This window comes from Pseudopipra pipra, chromosome 1 (genome assembly GCF_036250125.1).
Source record: "Pseudopipra pipra isolate bDixPip1 chromosome 1, bDixPip1.hap1, whole genome shotgun sequence".
NCBI classification, from domain to species: domain Eukaryota; kingdom Metazoa; phylum Chordata; class Aves; order Passeriformes; family Pipridae; genus Pseudopipra; species Pseudopipra pipra.
The window spans coordinates 35,305,632-35,321,059 of NC_087549.1; the positions used below are offsets into that span (position 1 = coordinate 35,305,632).

A 15,428-nucleotide genomic window follows, 5' to 3' on the forward strand; every position below is an offset into this window, starting at 1 on the left:
TAGCAGCACTGCGTCACAAGATGCCGTCCTGCCGTGCCCATATATGCGCGTGAGAGGAGGATAGGCTGGGACAGGTGACGGCTGCTGGGGGAAGGGGGGGAGGCCAGAGAGGCCCTGGCTCTCCTCACTCACACATGGCAGCCTTCACCCCTTGAGGAGGAGGGGGAGCGATGAGCAGAGGCCATCCACTCCCTTCCCTTATCTTTGCAGGGTCAGGGAGAGTGAAGGGCTGCCCCAGCCACATGCCGAAGCCTAACAAATTCTCTATTTTGAGCAAGCAGCCATGGCCATGAGATGTAGGATGTAATTTTGCCCTTGTGTTTTGGCGGGCTCCAGGATCCTACCTTTCCAGGGTGTGAAGTACATATGGTTACTGGAAAAGACAATAAGAGCAATGGCTGCTCTGGAGCTTGGACACTTCAGGGGGTAAACATGTTACCACCTTGAAAACTAGATAAAAAAAATTGCCTGCCTATAACTGTGCCTGTTTCTTCTAGTAAGGTTTTCATTTTAGGAACTGTAACATAAGAATCTAAAATGACTATTCATGCCATTAACTCCACGGCAGCTTAAATATGCATGGAAAACATTATTTGAATTTCCTGATGAGAAAGAAACAAAAGAAATACAGTGTGAAAAGCTTTAATTTGTGCTGTTAGAGAGTAGGTACTAGTTGCACCTATGTTCTCTCCGCATAGTTTAATTCAAATACATTTTAGTTTTGGGCACTGCTGTGTTTATATCTGTTTATTAGACACTGATATCCCTCTCAGCTTGGCACCTATTCCAGAGTTATTTTTAAAATGACAATTTCCCAGATAATTTGTGACATGTGATGCCTGATCTTAAGGGAAAGCCATCTGTGCTTCTACTTGCCAATAATTTATCACACAACTGTACAAGCAATAAATATCTCATCCTCAAATTTAAGCCAAAGTCCCTGCATTACTGTATAAAATCACTTTGCCACTGTACTGTACATGTAATCAGAATATTGTCTTCTATTTTAATCAATAACTACAATACTTTCTTTGTTAAGTGTCTTGTAGAAACCTCTAAAGTTTATTCCGCCTCATGCCTGTACAGGGCTTACATCTGAAATATGCAGTAGAGCAGCTGAATGAGTCCTCTATGAATCCAGGGGCAGACCCTAATTCCAAAGGAAGGACCTTTGTCTGAATGCAATACCAGTCTGGAAACTATGCACTTCAGGAATATATAAAAGTGAAGGTTTTAATGGATTTCTGCATGAAAATTAATACTGTTCTCTGCATGCAATGATAATGAATCAAATTAAATGTATTATTGATTATTTTATTCTCAATACCTTGCCTGCTTTTAAAGTGTTTGGGTGAACTCCTGTTCTCATTTGCAGCTCCCTGAGCTGGAAATTCCACTTTGTAAACTTGTATGTCTGTCAGCAGTCCCATAAAAACAAATAGATTTCTCTGAAGTCTTGCATTCGTGGGAAATTAGTGATAGCTTAGTTAAACCCATCTGAAATCACACTTTTGCTTTGACTGCCTGGTGCAGACAAGAGCCCGGAGTTGAGTGGGAGAAGCTGCTCTGGCAGCTGAGCCACGGACAGCTGGGGCTTTGGGAGGGCTGGCAGGGAGCCTCCCCTGGCAGTAGCAAGTAGATATTTCTCTTCCTCCCCTCCATGGCTGGGTCAGAGGTGACTTCTGCATCTGGAGGAATTTCAACGCCTCATTCTTGTCCTCCTAACTCTGAGTCAGCTGCCCCTTGTGCATCAAAACCTGCTTCAGTAAGGAGCTTTGAATTAGATGAGGAAAGCAGTCCTCACCTGGCAGGGCAGGCACTTCCACCTCGCTGCACAGGCAGAGGCAGAGAAATTCTGGGAGGAAAAGCTGAAGACTAGAAATGTCAGCACACAGAAACACTGGCATATGGTGATGTAGGGAATGAGGTGTTCACGGCATGGAAAGAAGCAGGGGGATCACGCCGCTGTGTTGGCCCTCTGGACAATGAACCGAAGCACCCCTCAGGGTGTAATGTGCCTCTGGGATGTGATTCTGGTGAATTTATATTTACTTGTGGTAACCCACAAAAGCCTTCTGTTATCAAGCTGAGCAGGACACTTGATGTAGAGGACATCTGATGGCAAAGAGGTGAGGGACAGTCCGGTCTGCTGCTGGTTTTCCCCTTTCTGCGTGTGTGGTGGTTTGGAAAAAATTGTCAAAAAGATAATTTTAGAAGTTTTTCTATAATTTGTTCTAATGTGTATAGAGAAGTTTTCAGACACTCGCAACTCAGTATGGGGGAGGGCAATTATATTACAATTTATTACTTACACAATAAATACTATAATACATATAAATACATATATATAACAATTTTAACTATCTCTTCTATGGTGAAACAATATATAGACATAGACTGTCTCTCCTTTCCTTCCAAAAAAGTCCAGAAAGAAAGAAGAAGTCTTCCTTTCACTTTCAGGCGACAGCTCTTCCAAATTAATTTCTGCAGCGCTTAGAAGAGTCTCTTATCTTTAAGGCAGCAGTTTTGATTTGTCGTAGCTGGAATTCTTCTTTCTTCTAAGGGGTTTGGGGGGTCTGCCCCCACTTCTCGCTCCTTGGCCACCTTGTCCGAGGGTATTACCGTGGGGTTCGGAGGAACACCCGTGTCACCACGTCTGCAGCACAAAGTGCAAGGGGTTAAAGTTTAAAGTCTTTATCCCCTGCTCTTGCTCCATGAAGGTTCCGGCCCCCAGGTTGAGCTCTCGGGAGACTTCTTTGAGGATTTCCACCCCTCCTCCCTGGGGTCAAATAGTTCTAAGGGCTTTTAGTTTAGTCCTTACCCTAGAACTGATTCCAACCGACTCTCTCTATCTCTTTCCATCTGATGACCCTGCATCTCTTGGTCTGGTCCATGCCATATTTGCTTTTGCCTCTGCTTTCCTCTCCTCCCTCCACTGCGAGGGGGGGAAACAAGATGCAACCCAGGGGGTCTTCCCGATTTTTTGGGGTCCCCCTCGGTCACCAGCTTCGGGGGGGGTGTTTCACTCAGTCGCTGTGCTGCTCCTGGCCCCCCTGGCCAGCAGCCAGGGGCAAACACCCCCCCGGGCCCACGCCACATGTGGTGTTTCAACTCATGGTTGCCTCTCCTTCAGCTACGCAGTTAAAATTAACCTCTTCTCTTCTGATTCTGTATGTAATTTCCGCACAAAATTTTTAATTGATCCAGTATCAAAACCACCACCTCTGGGGCAGACCATCACCAGCCCCAGGGGAAAAGGTTTTTTTCAAACCACCACAGTGTGCCAAAGCATGCTAACATGGAACAGGTAATGAACAGCACAACCGAAAAAAGGAGTCAACAAAACAGAGAAACCCACCTTCTGCAACGAGGCCTGAGCTGAAATATTTTATGGCAGGAATATGGAGTTCAGACACATGAACAGTTAGAATAGGTTTTTCTGTCAAGGTATTATGAGCCGCAGCAGTGAATGCTAGGTAAAGAAATGTGGAGGCTTGACCACACTTGTGAAGGCTGGACGAGAAGTGCCAAGAAAACCACACACTGTGTGACCACTCTGCAACAAGGAGGAAGAGAAGAGCAAAGTCCAAAAGCCTGTGGAGACATGGAAAGGCCCTGCAACTGGTTTTCAGCAGGAATTACTTAGGATGGACTTCGAAGGACTTGCACCGAGAAAGAGCTTGGCACCCTCCTGTCTCTCCCTGGCAGCCCTGTCCCCCTCCCCTTCCACACCCACAAGGGAAGACCACCAGCACGCACAGCAGTCCACCTCCAAAGAGTTGCCAAGCCAAGCCATGCACAAGAGGACCTGCTTTAACCCCGCTCCTGGACAGAAACTCTGGATTTCTGCTATCCATAACCAAGAAGAAAATATCTCTTTTTTTTTCCTTGCAGTATTGCTTGCCCAGGAGTGTTACCTGGCTTTGTTGACACCACCAGAGCACTAACTCCTAAGGATATGTTTGCTTTTACAGATATTGCTTCTAACTGCTGTTTTGCTCCAAATAATAGCTTGAAGCCTGTAGACTGCTGGCCTGGAGAACCTGGAAGACTGACTGCAAAGCACTGGCTTTAGGAGTGGGATTTGGAGGAGAAAGGAGAGCTCGAATGATGTCCAGGTTCAGGTTTTAATGCCATAATGATATCTCTGGGTTTTGCGTTCACAGAATTCCCCTCTGTAACCTCTTATCTTGTACCAGAGCTGTTAAGCTCTTGTGTCTCATTCCGAAAATCATCCCTGTGGCTCTCTTGCATGACTGGAAAACAAAGAGAAAAAGTGTATTTTTGCCAGAGGATACTGGCAAAAAAATACTCCCACGTGACTTGCTTCCCCAGAGAGCCTGCTAGAGACAAAGCCACTCTGCAAGCAGCAGGCTCCTTGCCCCAGTATCCTATCCTGGACACGGTGGGTGCTGAGAAGCAACCCGGTCCATGGGATGATGGTGCCCTACCTTGCTGCCACCTCACCTCCCACCTGTCCTGGGGGATGAGTGAGCACCCTGCCATCCCTACCACCCAGCCTGAGGGTGGGGAACTCTACACTGGCAGCTGCCTAAAGCAGACGGCAACTGCCCATCATCCCCCGGCAGAGAGCGATACCTGCCCCCACCCTGCTGCCTCCAGCAGCTTCCTGTGCTCCTGAGCCTGGTGGGGCTCACATGCAGGCTTTCAACAACAACTCAGCTGCTGGAAGAGGACAGGTCTAGTGGGTGCCCTTGTGGGGCCAGAGGGAAGCAGCTACTGCCGCTGCAAGGGGGGACCACCAGACCCATCTGTCCATATCCCCCTGCTTTGCCCTGCCTTGTTCACCTCCAGTGAGAAGTCCTGGCTGCCCAATCAATACAACATCTTAACAGGTTGCTGCCTCCAGTTCTGTCCGCCTGAATGTGAAACTGAGCAAAATGAAAATGCAAGTTTCCCCTCTTCCCATACTGCTAACTCTGCTTGTTGTTCTGGCTGAAAAGATTTACATTTTTAGCCAAGCATCCCTTGGGGAGGTTATGGGAGGCTCTCCATCCATCTCACCTTCTGTATGTGCCCATGAACAGTCCCTCAGGAGCAGACAGTGAGCACTGGCATTCCCACCTACAGCCAGTATGTTGCAGAGACTCAAATTTCGCTTACATTGGCAACGACTTACTAAACCACTGAGCCAGCTATAAGATGAAGCCCTCCTACCTATACAAGTGCAAACTGCAAAAGGTATTTTGCATTTCATGATTTTATTGTGATCAATATACAACCCATGATAAAACCCGAAACTACCCCTGTACATGACTCAATTTATGCAGAGAGCCTTTGCAACAGAGACAAGTGCTTTCAAAAACAGTTGCTGTTTGAGACTGACATTTTTTCCACTCAACACATATATATATTTGTCTTTGTGTACCTCATATGTGATGACAGGCCATATGCGGTCAGTATTTGGAGACCTTCTAAAAACAATCTGAGAGATGGTTTCAGATCTCCAGAAAAACAAGGACCGGCACAGGAGATAATGACATCTTTCGAAATTTCCTTTTGCACATATGAAATCACAGCAGCAGGGGCAAGCTCAAAGCTTTTCCAAGGGTGAGTCACTGGGAGCACATCAAATGTGCAAGACAAAGGTTTCGGGGACAAGCTACAAAGACCAGCCAGAGGGATGATGTCTGCCCTTTTCTTTTGAACAGGGGATGGACACTGACCTGAGCTTAATCGTGCTCACAAGCAGCCTTTTCTGGGCTTATCCCTGCTCAAGGAACTTCCACAGTTTTCAGCAAACAGGCAGAAAAAGGGATGAAAGGGTAGATGAACTAGATAATAACTTCCGTTCCAGATTCATCAGTGGTAACAACAAAAATTATATCAAGCAAACCTCAGGGATTTGGATTAAAAGACCCTGAAACAGGGAGAATCTGTGGACAAACTCACTACTGTATGCTGTGGCTCTGCCATCAGTGGGATACCAAGACATGGGTCATTGCCCCAGCTGTCTGCCTGGGAGAAGGAGGATCCTTTAGCTTCCTTCTGTCCTCCAGCAGTGCCAGCAAGCCGGAGTGAACCTGTCACCCAGCTTTAGGGGACACAGGAAAACAAAGCCCTCCCAAAAGAAAATTCTGGTTTCCTCACAGTGCTCAAGATCAGGACGAGAAATGGTGGTCAGGCTGTACCCTTCAGGGTGACCCCGAAAGGTGATTAACATGAGGTGTTTATCATCTTCCCTGCAATTATCTGTATTCTCTAAAGTCTCAAAATCAGTGAGCCTGAAAAGACAGGCTGTGGGCAGTACAGCATCTCCCTGAGCCACACACAACTTTACAAGCCCAGAGATTCCCAAACCCTCATCTCCTCCACACATTACTGCTAGAAAGAGATCCACGTTTCACAGGCAAGGCATTAAAGTATGTCCAAAGCACTTCGTGGAGGAAGGACTGCATGTGGGAAAGAAATAGGACTGCATTACTGCCTACCTAAAAATAGGTCCTTTCTAGGGCTAGGGACAAGTTTCACAGATAACAGGCACAGGCTTGCTTTTCCACACCCCCAAATATGCCCTGCAGTGAAAATGAGACATTAAGGAAGAAAGGATATAAATATAACAAAAGCAGTTAGAAAAATGGGAGAACACACCAGTTAGAAAAGTGAGAGAATACCCCTTTCATTTTGGAGATTAAGCGATCAAATGCTTTACCATTTTAACACAATCCCCCACTTTTCAAATGCACCCCTGACCCTTTGCCCTCTACTTTGCTATCACAGCATCCCATAGGAGCCTGTTTGTAAATCACGAGTAGATGTCTTCCCTACTAGCAGAGAGGAAGGAATGGCAGCTCCTCCCCTAGTACCTGCATTTTGTGGAATAACAGGGGTATTTGGTGCTGGGTTAGCAGCGGAGGAATTGGTGCTGTGACAGTGAAGACGGGCAGAGGTGATTCAGCAGGGGCAGTGCTAGGGGGCCTCCTGAGCACACCAGAACTTAAGGAAAAGAGGATCGCAGAGCTCTAAGAGCAGGAATTTTGACTAGGGGACAGATTTGATTTCTGCTCTGGACTTAACAGGCCATAGCACTCCACTTCAAACCCTGCTGCTGCAACCCCAGCTCTGCCAGTAAGAAAGGAGAGTGATGTTCAGTGAGAATGGACTTGTGTTTCAAATCACAGATCCATCTCAGACTTCCCAGCTGGCATCAGCTCATCACTTCGCAGAGATACAGCCCTGTCCCAGTGTCAGATTTCTCCCCAGCCTTGGTCTGCTTGACATAAGCCACTCTCGATGCTATTTCAGTATTCTCTCCATCACTCAGCTGGCAGAGCAGGGTATTTTTTTTTTCCAGGACAATGCTGAGGTCTATAGTTCAAAGGGGAGATTGATTTTAATTGTATACTCAGTACATGACTTTGTACCACACCATAGACGTGCTGAGACTCCATCCCAGCCCCCCAGGGTGGTCTAGGTTATGTTTTCATCCATCCCCATCTTGAGGGTCATTCCTTCAGGATAGAATAGAGATTCAGTGCTCAAAGAAAAAGGATCAAATATTTTGGTATTACAGCTAAACAAAAATACTCTGTATGGGGACAGGAAGTTTTTCACACAGTAAGTTGCTACCAGAACTATTCAAGTGCCTGTTTAACATGTGACTGGTGACAAAGGTGACAGAGGTGACAGGGGTTCCTTGGTTTTGTTTTTTTCAAACTCCTTTGTTTTCCTTTCATGTGTTCCTTTGCCCTGAAAATTCTCTTAAGGCATATAGGAAAAACCAGCATGACTATTCATTTCTGAGTACCAATGCTTTTTTTTCCTTTTGAAAGTCAGATAAGAAGAGCAAGTTTCCTTTTTGGCCATTTTCCAGCCAAGTTCTTTTCCCCACTCCTTCACGTGAGATTCATGTGAGCACAGGGGAGCACAATGTTTAGGAGAGAGATGCAGGCATTTGCAAGGACAACAACAGCTGGAAATGCCTTCAAGCCAGGCAGGAGTTGAATGAAGGCATTTTTAGCTGTGATCAGGAATGCCATCCACTGTGACACTGTGACACTGTGCTCATTGTACCAAGCAGCAGCCTGTTAGATCAACATCCTTTTGAATTATCACTTCATGAAGCATCTCATGCATGTCGGCCCGTGTCTGCATGTGCGGCGTTCTGCCACCCTCTCCCATCAGGCTGTTCCCTAGGAGTTAGCTTTTCTGATTCTGGCAGAGTTTAGGGAATACAAGGGAAGAAAGGGTGCACAGCAAGTCCTTTGGCCATAGAATAACTCAGATTGCGTGTGTCTTTTCAAAGGCTTTGACCTCGCCATGGAGAGGGCAGCTTTGCAGTAAGATTTGTGTTTTGCCTGAGCTGCCTGAGAATGCAGATCCCTCACTATGCAGTTTTACCCTCTGCAGTCAGGGTTGGGGAATAAGCTGCATCATAATAGTCTGATACTATGATCTAGGGAGAAGACAAAGAGTTTTGGGCTGGCTGTTTTCCTCCCCACCCCAAATTCTCCCCTTACCTCCTCCTCACCCAGCCAAGCACAGCCTGTCTTCAGCCCAGAGGGTGACTCTTGTGACCCGAATCATTAGCATTGAAGGAGGCTGCTCCAGGATTGTATGCAAGGGAAGGTGTGCTGCTGTGAGCTGAACACACTCCCTTGTCCCACCACTATGTTCAAGAAGCCGTGAAAACAGAGCACTGCTGACCCCATATCCCCTGCCACTGCCACCCTTTGGATCAGGAGAAGGCAACTAGGGGAGAAGATAGGCATGTGCAGGGCACAGGGAGGGCTAGGATATGGTGGTAAAGCGGAACACTGGATCAGTGCCAGAGCTGATGTGCATTTCCACTATCACAGCACTGATAATGAAGCCTACAAACAAGGAGAGGTGGTGTAAGGACAGAGCCTCTGATGTACTTATTGCAATTTTTTTTTCCTTTCCTTTTTTTCCTTTGAGTCACTTGTGCTGCTCTTTTTATGATGTCATGGGGTCAGCTCCCCCTCATCTCTATCCTGTTGCAGGTGTGCAGACAATACTACTTCAGGGAATCCTTGAGAGGTGACAAGCTGGAGCAGTACACAGCATGTTTCTGCTGCTTCTGATAATCTAAAAGATTGTAATGCAAACATGAGAGGGGTGATAATAGATTTATTTAAGAGCAGACTACAAATCACATCTCTTCCAGTTACCCACCTAGTATGGCCTTGTTGCTATTTCCATCCATAATCACTGCTATGAAGCACTTCACAGCGAGCCAACAGCTTAGCAGCAGCATTGTTTTGTGCAGAAATCTGTATGCAAGGTGCCTTTTAGGTTTTGGTTCCCTATGTCTGAGAGTGATGCATTTGCTACTTGCCATCATGCTGTCGGGACTGGGACTGCTGTGAGATCCTGACGGGAGTTTCTCTCAGGACCATATCTCCCATCTTTTGATAGCTCAGAGTGGAGGGCTGTGGTGCTTTCAGAGTAGTCCTTAGTCACTGGTTGTAATTCCAGCTCAAATAATAGGGGATTTTGGTGTGGGGAGGAAGATTCCTGCTCATCACTGAACTTCTTATTGGAGCCCTGACAGACACATTGAGGAACCTCCAGAGTCAAGCCCGGAGCCAATCTTTTATTCCACACCAGTGCCCACAGTAACTTCTGCCAGCAGAGGATGCCTCTCCCATCCCTGACCTCCACCAGAGGTACTCACCAGGGACCACATTCCTGCAGCCAAAATGGGGCAGGCATGGCTATCACTAATTTTCGTACTCCAGAGAAAACATGCCAAGGAGCCTGACATGAGCTGGGTGGCCACAGGATAATAGTTCACTGTAAACTTCAGCAAGCAATGTAAGTGGGCAATCAGTAGCACTGAAATCCCACTTAAACCAGAAGAGATGAAGTAAAAAATTCAAATAAAATAATTTAGCCATGAAAAATCCATTAATATCCATCCAAAACAGATTATATTTACAGAATACTTACAAAAACTACACAGGCTTCTATCTTTGCTCATCTGAACTGGCCAGATCTCTCACACATCACCAGGTGTGGAGGTGATCACCCTGAGAAGGTGCAATGCTTCCTTAGAAGCTTCCTCTGCATGTCATATCTCATGTTGCATTCATTAGGGTGCTCTTGATATGTCAGGTCTCATAGCCAATTCCTTGGGTTCCTGGAATGTGTTCAGATGGGCTGCTCATTCCCAGAACTGAAGTCACCTATCCTTCACTTTCAGGGAAGTATGTTTCTTTAATGAACCAGGTGTCACCTAGTCAGGCAGGAAGAAGGTGACAACTCTCTCATCCTTTCTCTGGTGACTTCTCAATGTGTTCCCAGGTGAAATGCTCTTTATACCTGACCTCACAAGATACACCAAGCTGGAAATTTAAAAATAGAGAATCTGAAGAGGCCCATGTGTAGAGCAGGAAGCTCCACCTTTTTCCATCTTGGTGTTCTCATTTTCATCCTGTCCCTCATGGTGTCCAGAGAAGGGCAATGAAGCTGGTGAAAGGTCTGGAGCATATCCTGTGAAGGGTAGCTGAGGGAGCTGGAGTTGTTTAGCCTGGAGAAGAGGAGGCTCAGGAATGACCTTACCACTCTCTACAATTGTCTGAAAGGAGGTTGTAGCCAGGTGGGGGTTGGTCTCTTCTCCCAGTCAGCTAGTGACAATACAGGAGGACATAGTCTTAAGGTGCACCAGGGGAGGTTTAGGTTGGATATTAGAAAGAATTTTTTCACAGAAAGGGTGACTAGACATTGGAGTGGACTGTCCAGGGAGGTGGTGAAGTCACCTTCCCTGGAGGTGTTTAAGGCAAGACTGGATGTGGCACTTAGTGCCATGGTTTAGTTGACATGGTGGTGTTCAGTCATAGGCTGGACTTGATGATCTCAGAGGTCTTTTCCAACCTAATTGATTCCATGTGATTCAATGGTTTACAGCTTTCTGAGGGAAGCATGACTCTCCAGCATGTGGGAGGCAGTGGGATCAGTGCTTCTGCTCTCCAGCCCTGGCCTGGTGTTGACCCCACTCCTCCCTCAGTCCTAAATGCTGTAGAAGCCACGCAGGAGGGAAGAAAGACACTGGACCATTTCCTCCCAGCTTAGGCAGGAAACTGTGCTGCCAGCCAGATAATGGGCATCTCTGTGAGGTCCCTACGTGAGGCCACTTTGTAAAACTGGCAGGAGGACATTTGCAGAGGTAACAGGAAGATGCAAAGCAAAAAAGACACAACAGGGTAAAAAAGGAGACTGCGTGTGCATGTACAGCAGTAAGTCTCAGGATGTCCCCTGCATTGAACAAGTCCTTTAAAAGTGATTTCTCGAGCTCAGCACAATACCTCCACCTCCTCTGCTACTTCACTGCACCGCAGAAACCTGCTTCTCCTCCTTCCCACAACCTTCATCTCCTTTCTCCTCTTTCATGAATGGAGCAGACTGTCTTACCCTCCCCCTGAAAAGACAAGTCTCATTAACCAAGGAAGGAGCAGCCTCTGCTTGAGCAGGCAGGAACTGGCTCCCCTTCATTCTATTCCCAGCACTAGCTTGAAACAACATATCCCCTCCAAACCAAACCTGACTAGGAACACACACTTTTTTGTATGCCCAGCAGAATAATGACAGCAGGCAGGGCAAAGAAGAGATGTTTACATTTTTACAGAAAAAAAAAAATTAAAAAAAAAAGAGAAAAAGAAAATGATGGCATTGAGACATCACAAACTGAACCAGCGCCTTTCCCACGACAGCACTCTGGCTTAGCACTTGAGCCAAGGTATTGTTAGCTGGCCAGGTAATGCTAAAGGAATGAAATCATTCTTATTTTTGCCAAGAGGAAAGGCCATCCTGTCTCCTGAATAGGGAAGAAATAGGAGGAGCTCCATACTAAGGTGGTGAACCTCCTAGGATTGGAAGAATTTGAAGTTTTAGGAGAAAAATTTTAGGAGGACATAAGAGGTCCTTTGTTCCCTCACAAGGAAAAACTTCTTGGTCAACACAGCCTGAGGTGTAAGGTGTGGAGTAAGATAGGCTCTTTGCTCCTCACTGTGTCAGGAGAGCCTGCGGCAAAATGCCTGGATATGAGGGAATAGCCTTGCTGATTTAATCTTCAAAGCCAGTAACTGAAGCCTGGTTTTCTCTCATTTCCCCACCTACCTCTTTTATACGTTTATCTGTCTTGGCAACTGTGAGTATATGTTTTTATTTGCTTTTTGTCTTAACCTGTCTCATATTAAGTATGATTTCAGTGTAATTGGATACTAATGACTTGTTACTTGCCAGAGGATGTGGTAAAACTCCACGTAGAGCTTGGGGCACCTTAAAAGCACTCTGGATTGCCAGCTTGTTCTCCATAACGTCCAAAGTATTGTGTGCAAATATGCAAAGCAATATGCCTTCCTTCAGCTAAAGCCCCCCGCCCCCTCCTGGACAGCCAATAATCAGGAGAAGGAGAAAGCATCTCTTAGAGATGTATTACCCCTTCTCATTTCTAGCTTTTAACTGTATTCATTCCCTCCCTGGGCCACTAGCCTGATTTTCCACCTTGGTTCAAGCAGGACCCATCTCACTGGGTTCTGCTTTCCAAATTGCCAGGCACCACAGCACAGCTATGTTTGAATGCTGTACGTGCTCCATTAGGCAAAACAGAGTGGCCTTGTTTGCTCAGAGCATTCTGTTAGAAGTGCATGGAAATCTGAGAGACTACTCTTTTCTAACAACATCCTTCATCCCATCATCACAGTAGGGGTAACATCCCTGGGACCTCTAAGCTAATACATGGCAGCCCTCTGTCCTGCCTGATCATCTCTCTGGCTGCCAACAGGAGGAATAGGTGCAAGTCCAAGATGCCCAACTAGAAAAAGGCACCACCTCCACCCCTGTGAACTCCTGTTTGCAATTACATTCTTCCTGTTGTTGTATGCCCACCAGTATACAACATGGACATGCTTACCTCCTTTCATTCACTTTGTGGTTTTTCATTACTAACTCAGGGGAAAAACCCCAGAACCCATCTGCAAAAGAAGAACTATTTGTAAGTCGCTGCTTATGAAGGAGCTGCTTCCCTCAGTGCTTACCCCTCTGCACCAGCCTGAGGCAATCAGGAGGAATTTGGCCTCATATTCACTACCCACTCTACTTGCACCTGCAAAAGCTAAAGTGAGCAAGAATGAGAATGAAGACATGATGGAAATAACAGGTCTGAAGTGAGCTGTCTGGAGGCAGACAGTGGCTCTACCTCACATCTACTGGATACCTTCCCCGCTTCTCACACCTGGCTCCCACTCCATGTCTTCTGCTTCATCATCTCAGCACAACACTCCTCCTCCAGGCTGCAGCTGGGCAAGCACCTGTAGGAGGCTGAGCTGCCCTGGCCAGCAGGATGGGGCAGCCTGGGCCTCTCACCTCCTCTTGTGCTGGCTGGCCCTGGCTGCAAAGTCTGGTCCCCTCATTTGCACACCACCTGAGCTGATTCACCTGGTTGACCCTTGGAAAATTACCCGCTTTTTTACTGGATTATCAAGTTAACTCAGGTGCCTGCAGTGACCATCGACTGCCAGAGCAAGGACGAGGCAAGTTGTGTAGTTGAGGGCAGTGGAGAAGAGGGGAGGAGAAGTGGGACCTCTTTACTTTGTAGCAAGGAGATGCTAAACTGACTCATCCTCCTTTCAAACTTCATCCTCAACATCTTGATTGTTATCCAAAACATAATATCTTCAGAAACCCACAGGATAGTCCATGACTTGAAGAAGCACTCACAAGCAAATCAAGCCAAAAGCCATCACTTATCACATATAGTCAGGCAAAATCACCACTGCTGAGGGAAGCATAGTAGCAATGCATGTTCAAATAGGGTTACAGTGATTAATGTCTGTCTCCAACAGCTCCCGGCATTTTCCCTGGCAGCAGGTTGCATGAATCCCGTCCTGCTTCTAAGGAATGAAAAAAGAGCTATTCATGTTTTTCCATGCTATCTAATGTTCAGCACTGCTTAACTGCTTTGTTTTGGTTTTCATTTGCCTAATGAAACTAGGGCTAAATATGCAGAGTTTGTTTCCAGTGTCCTGTCTCTCTCTGGTACAGACCTGCTTATGAAAGCCTGAATAGACAAGTGTCATACCAGAAATCAAACAGCAATCAAAGGATACCATTGGAAAGAAGCTTGCAGCTCACTGACACACAAGTTATTATCAATGTTGGGTCAACATATTTGACTGCTGTAAGGTAATCAAAGGGCTCAGAAAAGCAGGCAGCAAGCGTCACCAGGAAATCCTGAGATTGCATCAAGAATGTTATAAATCCCTGGCTGTTCCTGGAAAATCAAAACTTAGTTTGCATGTGATTGATGAGTAAAAACTGTAAAACAAGCTCTGGGATCTTGTGGCCTTTGGGGAGCCTATCAGGTGACCAAGACCAGTGTCATGGGTACACTGGTCTCCTTTGTGAAGTACCAGTGTGATGCTTTGTATGAATTCAAAGGCAAAGACTGTTCTGGCAGTCCAAAAGAGCATTGTCTCTGGCAGCTGAGCCGCAGGAAAAAATTATGGGGCCTAGACCAAGAGTAATTCAGAGTCTGGGGCAGGAACCAACGTGCAGACTGAGTCAGGCACGTTGTAATGGGAGAGGTATTGGTGTGACAGTGGCGTGGGGGTTCCCTGGAAGACGAGGTGCTGATGCTATCTTGCTGCCTTCAGAGTTGCCCTTTTCCCTCTGAACAGATCAGCTCTGCACTGCACCACACAGCCTGTTCCAGCCCTGCAGGCCCTGTCTGTCTGCTCTGGGATCCTTCCAAGGAGGCAGGACCAAGCATGGGATGAAGGCTACAAAGCTCATCTGCCACAGGATCATAGAAGTGGCAGATCCCATCTCCTCCCACCAGGTGGGATTCCTCCTCCAGACACCATGGGAATCGGCAGGCTCTGCTGGCCCTGCTAGAGGCAGGGGCATGACAGAGTCCATGAGCAACTGTCTGTGTCTGTATTGTGTCTGGCATGAGACAACTGCCAGAATTTGGGAACTGGATGATACGATGTTTTTCTTTTTTCCTTTCAGCACAGATATTGCAGCAGGTGACACAATGTGACTTGTTCTCAGCTTGCACTTGCAAAGCTCTTAATCACAGTGGAGCGACATCAGATATGGAGCTTGGACACAGAAATCGGGATTTTCACTGTGCAACCTCTGCATTTTGGTGATGCTGGAAATCAGGGCCTTCCCTTTGGGGCCAGGCAGGAGCCCTGGGGTAGAGACCCAGGACCACTCTCATTTAGAAACCCCAACATCTGGGGGCCAGTGGCGCAATGGATAACGCGTCTGACTACGGATCAGAAGATTGTAGGTTCGACTCCTGCCTGGCTCGCTGTTGCTAGTTTTTCACTCCTTGCCTGCTGTCAGCTGTCCAAACCTCGTATTCCTAATCCTGGTTTGCTCCGAGAGTCCCACCCCATCTCCTAATCCTGGTTTGCCCTGAGAGTCCCACTCCACTG

The 15,428-nt window shown here is 46.8% G+C and overlaps 1 non-coding gene across 1 annotated transcript; it reads left to right on the forward strand.

Moving 5' to 3' along the window:
• The first annotated feature begins 15,228 nt into the window (after positions 1 to 15,228).
• TRNAR-ACG (transfer RNA arginine (anticodon ACG)) lies at positions 15,229 to 15,301 on the forward strand. The gene has a single exon. It is a non-coding gene; the product is annotated as a tRNA-Arg (tRNA).
• The last annotated feature ends 127 nt before the right edge of the window (positions 15,302 to 15,428 follow it).